Source organism: Zingiber officinale, chromosome 3B, assembly GCF_018446385.1.
Source record: "Zingiber officinale cultivar Zhangliang chromosome 3B, Zo_v1.1, whole genome shotgun sequence".
In the NCBI taxonomy this organism is placed as follows: Eukaryota; Viridiplantae; Streptophyta; class Magnoliopsida; order Zingiberales; family Zingiberaceae; genus Zingiber; species Zingiber officinale.
Window position 1 is genome coordinate 114,039,567 of NC_055991.1, and position 7,791 is coordinate 114,047,357.

The 7,791-nt window shown below is 38.8% G+C and overlaps 1 long non-coding RNA gene across 1 annotated transcript; it reads right to left on the reverse strand.

The window, feature by feature from the left end:
• Positions 1 to 1,134: 1,134 nt before the first annotated feature.
• On the reverse strand, positions 1,135 to 3,965 carry LOC121968532. The gene is made up of 2 exons (XR_006108201.1): positions 3,686 to 3,965; positions 1,135 to 1,339 (listed from the first exon to the last, which is right to left on the reverse strand). It is a non-coding gene; the product is annotated as an uncharacterized LOC121968532 (long non-coding RNA).
• Positions 3,966 to 7,791: the final 3,826 nt, after the last annotated feature.

The window sequence follows — 7,791 nt, forward strand, 5'->3', positions numbered from 1 at the left end:
TCAAAGGGGGAGAGAAAAGTCAAAGTTAAGTAAAAGTTAAGCAAATTAAGATTTAACAAAATGAAAAAGCAAATTAAAAATTTAAACAAAATGAAAGGGGGAGCATAGCATAAGTTTCATTACATTCATGCTCATGTTTAAAATTTCTTTATTTATTGTTTGTTATATTTTTACTTAACTTTGAACTATATTGCCATAATAAAAAATGAGAAGATTGTCGGTGCGGGAAGCATCCGACGATCAAACCTATTTTTTGATTATGTCAAAGGGTTCAAAGTTAAGTTGTCTTATTATCTAACATGTGTGAATGCGTTAGCAGGAAAGTCCTAAGCGTACTTAGGCAAAAGTCCTAGCTACGGTTAGGAAGTTAGAAAACCCTAGAGGGTGGTAACCCTAGGTAAGGAAAAGTCCTAGCTGCGGTTAGGCAAAGGGAAAACCCTAGGGGACGGTAACCCTAGGTCCAAGGGGGTGGTAACCCTAGGTCCTAGGGGTGGAACCCTAGGCAGATAGCCTTGGTGGGTTGAGGTCTTATGGCAAAAGTCCTAGAGTCGGATACTCTAGGTGAAAATCTCGGAGTCGCGAATTGGGTGGAAAGTCTGGGTGGGTCGTGCAGCGGACGTCCAGCAGAAAGACCTGAAGACTTGGGCGCTGAGGAAAAGCCCAATCGATCTAGAGGATCGAACTAGCAACAGGTATACTCTCCTGAGTGGAGTAGGTGAGGACGCGTTCCCCGCTGAGGGAACAGTAGGCGTCGGTTCGACCTAGGATTTTCGGTCGGAAATCCAAACTCAAAATCGGATAGTTCGGTGACTGTTGGACATTTATTTTTATGTTATTATTATGTGCTAACTTTGTTTTGCAAGATATGTTGTTGTTTTGTAGACTAACGTATCTTGTAGGACGTAAAAAGAACCCAACTGTAACGACCACCCTTCTTACTATTACTACACTCTAAGGATGACCGTTACTTAACTACCAACTTTACTTAACCGGTAAGATCGAAACCACGAGGAGTCTCTACCGAAAAATTTCGACAGAGTCTCCCTTGTACCGGTGACCATAAACTGAAATACATACATAGTATATATCAGCCACAGGCGGCTGGAATATATATCAATCACTCACGCAGTTAAATAAATGACAACATCAAAATATCTACTTATTAAACAGAACTCATCTCCATGCAATCTAAACAAAAATAATCTCAATGACATGAACATAAAATACAACTTCAAATGTTTATTAATTACTAAAATGCAGAAATCATAATAACGTCTCAAGTCCCTTCCATAGTCCTGGCATCACACTCCATCTGCACCACCTTGTCGCCTTCCTTTATCTGCAGTAAGAGGAAATGCAATCTATAAGCAAAATGCTTAGTAAGCGCTGTCTAACTCACAAAATCTCGATATACATATGAATATACTGAAAACTAAAATTGAATGCTCAAAAGGAAAACTACTCATGCTCATCTACTAGTAAAAGAACAACATACTGAAATGCTAAATATGTAAAGCTACTCATGCTCTTCTAATAGTAAAAGAACAGTAAGCTAATCTAAATAACATGCCAGCATAAAAGAAAACTAAACTTGCTGATTTTAAAACAAAGTGAAACTTAATTCATTTGTTCTAAACTTATTCTTTTATCTCACTTGTTTAAAACTTATCCTTTAATACTTTTACACTTATGTGAAACTTATTTTAATTGTTCAAAAACTTATACTTATAATACTTCAAAATAATAATCAACTTTCTTCTTGGGCCCGGCAACTGTACTTTCTATGCGCGCATCCCTAACTAGACCCGAGATAGCTGGTCCCGAACCTAGTAGGGTTTACTATTGTAACGACCCGACCCATTTGGCGACCCTCGCGTCGTCGACCGTCGACCGTAGGCCGTGCCGTTACAACTAGGTTATCTAAACCTAGGGACGACTATGGGAGCCCAACCCAAGGACAACTGAGAGTCCAGTACAGTGCCACTGATAAAAGTAAAATACTTGTTATCTTTTAATACTTCTAATATATAATGCCTCGGCATCTTCTTTAGCACCTTGTGTGCCAAAATCCCTAAAGTCTTGAATTTGGGATCTACTTAAGGCCTTGGCCTTTTTCTTTCTTTTCTTTATCTTTCTTATACTTTTCTTACAATCAAAATACTGATAGGGTATTTTCCACATACATCTATAAGTGAAACTAACTAGATAACACACAATCATGCATAGAACACAAAAGACAACTCGAATATGATCTGCACTTGCTAACGCACGAGTTACTTAAAGAAACTGCACTAAAATTCTGCTGGGATAAACATAAGCAAATTATTGGTTCATGGTACATATACCCAAATCTATCTAGATGTTTAAAGTTATCGTGAAGAACCAAACTCAACATAGAAATCAAATCTCAACTTACTTAATTCTGTCTAGAGTTTCAAAGAAAACAAGAACTCATCAAAATTCAATCTAGAAGCTAGCACACATGGTAGAGAACTAGATTAAAGTCCATCACCTATAACATAAATTTCGTAAGCATAACTATTAAGAAAGTTTAAAGCTGAAACATGCAAACATGTAGGGGAGCTATACTGTTATTCAACATATGGTTCACATAACACTTTTGGAAGAGACAACTAAGAGCTTGTACACATGAAAACAGGCATGGTTATTATATTGACATTCATACATGATCTTTTGGAAATTTATGAAGAACATATGAAATCTAAGGACCCTAAGGAAGTAATGAAAGAACCCCTACTTTCACACCTGATCCATTGGGAAGTTTCATACAGGACACATACCATCTAAGGATCATAAGAAAGTAATTAAAGCACAACTACTTAAATAACATGACTTTCCAATCTACACTTTCAATGCCTTCTGTTAAAAATAATCCTAATTAGAAATTTCCAGGTTGAATTAGCATTCTTTCTCAGATCATTCTGAACATTTTTTTCCTGCAGCTAAAATAAGTAGATCTAGACATTCTATCATACAGTTCACTTTTTGGGCTCTTAAATTGGACTAGTTGTTAGTATATTGGGATATACCATTATTTCATAGGATAGCAGTTGGAAAACTGGAAATCGGCAGAAATACTACCCACCTCCTGTTCAATGCCACAGCAAGGAAAAACAAAGAAATCAAATTTGCTACTCCAGCCATTCCAACCTTAAACCTACTGAAGCTTAGAAAAAAACTGTGTGAGACTTATTAAAAGCTTGCACTTTCATTTAGTAATATAGAGATTTTCAAGTGTGCTACAGCATAAATGCAAAGGAGCAAGCAAAAACTCGAAGCTACACTTAAGCCTCCAACAGCCCTAATTCTGCATAGCATAATCCGGAAACCCCAAGAGAAACCATATCCCTTAGCAACCACACTTCTTAACAGTATGTTTTAAAGGCCAAAAGGAAACCAAAACTAAACCCGAAACTGAATGCCACGGCAGAAATTCATAAAGAACAGGATGCTCAACGTGCTCAACATACTTAACCCCTTTCTTGTTCTTTCTTTGAGTCTCATGGCAGCAAGCCCTAAACAACAATCTCCATAACAAAATTCGGAAACAAAAATGAAACCAAATTCCTGGAAATCCAAAATTCCTCACGGCACATTCACAAAACAAGAGAAACTCTAAATCAAAGGCTCGAAACTATCTTACCGCAGGTGAGTAAGCACTTACCTTGCTGTTCTTGAACTCACAGCCGGAAAGATTGCTTCTAGGGTTCGGAGGAGCTCACGATCTCGGCGTTCTCCTCGTGTCCGTGCGTCCTCCTTGACAAGGTGGTCGCGGATTTATGGAAGCCCGTCGGAAAGAGCCTGTCGTCGGCCGTCGGAGTGCAGCCCTAGCCCTCTTCGTCTCGGCTTCGTTTCCACACGAACAGAGGCGCCGCGTAAGCGAGGGTGGAGGAGAGGGATCGAGAGAAAATTCATTCCTCTCTTAACTTAACCTCTTTTTATAACCTAGGGATATTTTTAGGTTCGGTTATTGCTTAAAATAATTTTGTTTCCCTTCTTATCATGAAACATCCGCCTGAAGACTTGGTCATCCGTTCCACTTAAGTCTCGGGGCGGCCGGAGATCGCTGGTTCAAATCTCGACTGCAACTATTTTTCTTCTTATTTATTTCCTATTCATTAACTACTGCTTAAATAGAATATTTCTCCTTTTTTAATAAGAAACGCACGCTGGAACAGTTGGCTAGCTGGATTCGGTTCAGGTCCAAGGTCCACGGTTTGAATCTCGACTTGAACATTTTTTGTCGAAACTTCCTTCGTTTAGTAAAAATACCAAACGGCCTCCAAAAATTGCATAAAAATACTCTAAAATTTTTTAAAAATATCTAGAATTTTTCTAAAGTATTTTTAAATATTTTTAAGAACTTTTAGAACTCGTAATGAGGAAAATTGGGTCATTACAATCCCCCATACTTTATAAAAAGTTCGTCCTCGAACTTAGAATAATTCTGGACAGTGGGTACTTGTTAAATTTGACAAAAGAAATTGACACAAAAGAGTGGGTAGCCCCAGTATCAAATAAGATGGTAGCTAAATGCTAAAGGATAGTTATTTGACCTGTGACTATTGTGGGGCACTGGCAGCTTCTTCCCTAGTGAGAGGAAATACTCTAGCATTGGTTGGAACGGGTGGGGCTTCCAACCGTCCCCGACTAAGATAGGGTCCCTCTAGTGAGTTGTCATGTGGTGTAACTGTGCAGGCTCGTCTCCATATTGCACTGACTGTTACTGAGGTGCCTTAAACTTGTTAGGACATGCTCTAGCTAGATGTCCTTCTTGGCCACATAAATAACATCCGGTTGTACCCAAAAGATAGGCTCCTGGATGTATCTTCCCACATTTAGGGCAGGGAGAAAACTTGGTCTGCTTATTTGCTGGACCTCCCTCTTGGCTATCCCCTGTATTCCATCTTTTCCTTTTATTATCTTTACCCTTCCCATTCTGCTCACTTGCCTGGGGCTTCTGACTCCCTGCTGTCTTGTCCTCTATCTTGACCGGTTTGTGTTGCGCTCGTTACGCCTTAATCCTGTCCAGATAGTGCTCAGCGACTGATGCTCTGCTGACCAGCTCTTCGCCAGTCTGGGGCGGGTGAGTACCACTACTCACATTAAGTGCTATTACTGGTCTCAGCATCCTGAGCATCATTCTGACTCGTTCCTTTTCCGTACTTACTAGCTCTGGACAGAGACGGGCTAGCCTATTGAATTTCTTCACTGCTTCTTCCACCGACAGGTCACCTTGTCTGAATTCTATAAACTCCTCAAAATTCTTATTAGTGATCCATTAACGGAAGAATTCTTCGTAAAACTCTATCTCGAAGTCAGCCCAGCTCATCCGATTGACCAACCTCTTGCTCTTAACTCTCTCCCACCACATACGAGCATCACCTGATAGGCAGAAAGAGACACACTTGACCTTCTCGACTTCTGGCCAGTCAAGAAGCTCCATGGTGCTCTCCAGTGTCTTAAACCAAGACTGAGCATCCCAGGGCTCAGTCATGCCTGAGAAACTTTCTGACTTCAGCTTCAACCACTGTATTAGGTAGGCTTCTTGTCTTCTAGGTACTGTGGAGACTTCCAGAGCGGCTGGTGGTACCTCAGTCACTACTGGAGTCTCCACATTAATAGTTGGAGGAGTGGGAGGGACTGGCTGCTGATTCGCCATCAGATTGACGATTACTTGTTGCTGCTCCGCCACTTGTCTCTGGAGTTGAGCAACAACTTTAGAGAGATTTGGTTCAGCTATTCTGGGCTCTTCGTTCTCCTGTGCTCGGTCCTCAGTACGAACGGTACGGGGACGTGCTCTTCTTGACATCTAATTATGTAGGAGAGAAACAAAACTAAAATCGTCTCTATTTTTCCTAAGCATATATATCCAAACATAGAAAAATAAAACAAGAATTTTCTTCTTACTTAAGCGCATATAAGCAGATACTCTATACCACAATTAATAAGCATAAAAGAAAAATTAAATACATTCTTACTTGAAGACGACAAAGATGGTGCTGATGTGTGATGCTGGAGAATAAGGACTGCTCTGATGACAACTGTAACGACCACCCTTCTTACTACTACTACACTTTAAGGATGACCGTTACTTAACTACCAACTTTACTTAACCGGTAAAATCGAAACCACGAGGAGTCTCTACCGAAAAATTTTGGCAGAGTCTCCTCTGTACCGGTGACCATAAACTGAAATACATACATAGTATACATTAGCCACAGGCGGCTGGAATATATATCAATCACTCACGCAGTTAAATAAATGACAACATCAAAATATCTACTTATTAAACAGAACTCATCTCCATGCAATCTAAACAAAAATAATCTCAATGACATGAACATAAAATACAACTTCAAATGTTTATTAATTACTAAAATGCGAAAATCATAATAACGTCCCAAGTCTCTTCCATAGTCTTGCCATCACACACCATCTGCGCCACCTTGTTGCCTTCCTTTATCTGCAGTAAGAGGAAATGCAATCTATAAGCAAAATGCTTAGTAAGCGCTATCTAACTCACAAAATCTTGATATGCATATGAATATACTGAAAACTAAAACTGAATGCTCAAAAGGAAAACTACTCATGCTCATCTACTAGTAAAAGAACAACATACTGAAATGCTAAATATGTAAAGCTACTCATGCTCTTCTAATAGTAAAAGAACAGTAAGCTAATCTAAATAACATGCCAGCATAAAAGAAAACTAAACTTGCTGATTTTAAAACAAAGTGAAACTTAATTCATTTGTTCTAAACTTATTCTTTTATCTCACTTGTTTAAAACTTATCCTTTAATACTTTTACACTTATGTGAAACTTATTTTACTTGTTCAAAAACTTATACTTATAATACTTCAAAATAATAACCAACTTTCTTCTTGGGCCCGACAACTGTACTTGCTATGCGGGCATCCCTAACTAGACCCGAGATAGCTGGTCCCGAACCTAGTAGGGTTTAATATTGTAACGACCCGACCCATTTGGCGACCCTCGGGTCATCGACCGTCGACCGTCGGCCGTGTCGTTACTACTAGGTTATCTAAACATAGGGACGACTATGGGAGCCCAACCCAAGGACAACTGAGAGTCCAGTACAGTGCCACTGATAAAAGTAAAATACTTGTTATCTTTTAATACTTCTAATATATAATGCCTCGGCATCTTCTTTAGCACCTTGTGTGCCAAAATCCCTAAAGTCTTGACTTTGGGATCTACTTAAGGCCTTGGCCTTTTTCTTTCTTTTCTTTATCTTTTTTTATACTTTTCTTACAATCAAAATACTGATAGGGTATTTTCCATATGCATCTATAAATGAAACTAACTAGATAATACACAATCATGCATAGAACACAAAAGACAACTCGAATATGATCTGCACTTGCTAACGCACGAGTTACTTAAAGAAACTGCACTAAAATTCTGCTAGGATAAACATAAGCAAACTATTGGTTCATGGTACGTATACCCAAATCTATCTAGAAGTTTAAAGTTATCTTGAAGAACCAAACTCAACATAGAAATCAAATCTCAACTTACTTAATTCTGTCTAGAGTTTCAAAGGAAACAAGAACTCATCAAAATTCAATCTAGAAGCTAGCACACATAGTAGAGAACTAGATTAAAGTCCAGCACCTATAACATAAATTTCGTAAGCATAACTATTAAGAAAGTTTAAAGCTGAAACATGCAAACATGTAGGGGAGCTATAGTGTTATTCAACATATGGTTCACATAACAACTTTTGGAAGAGACAACTAAGAGC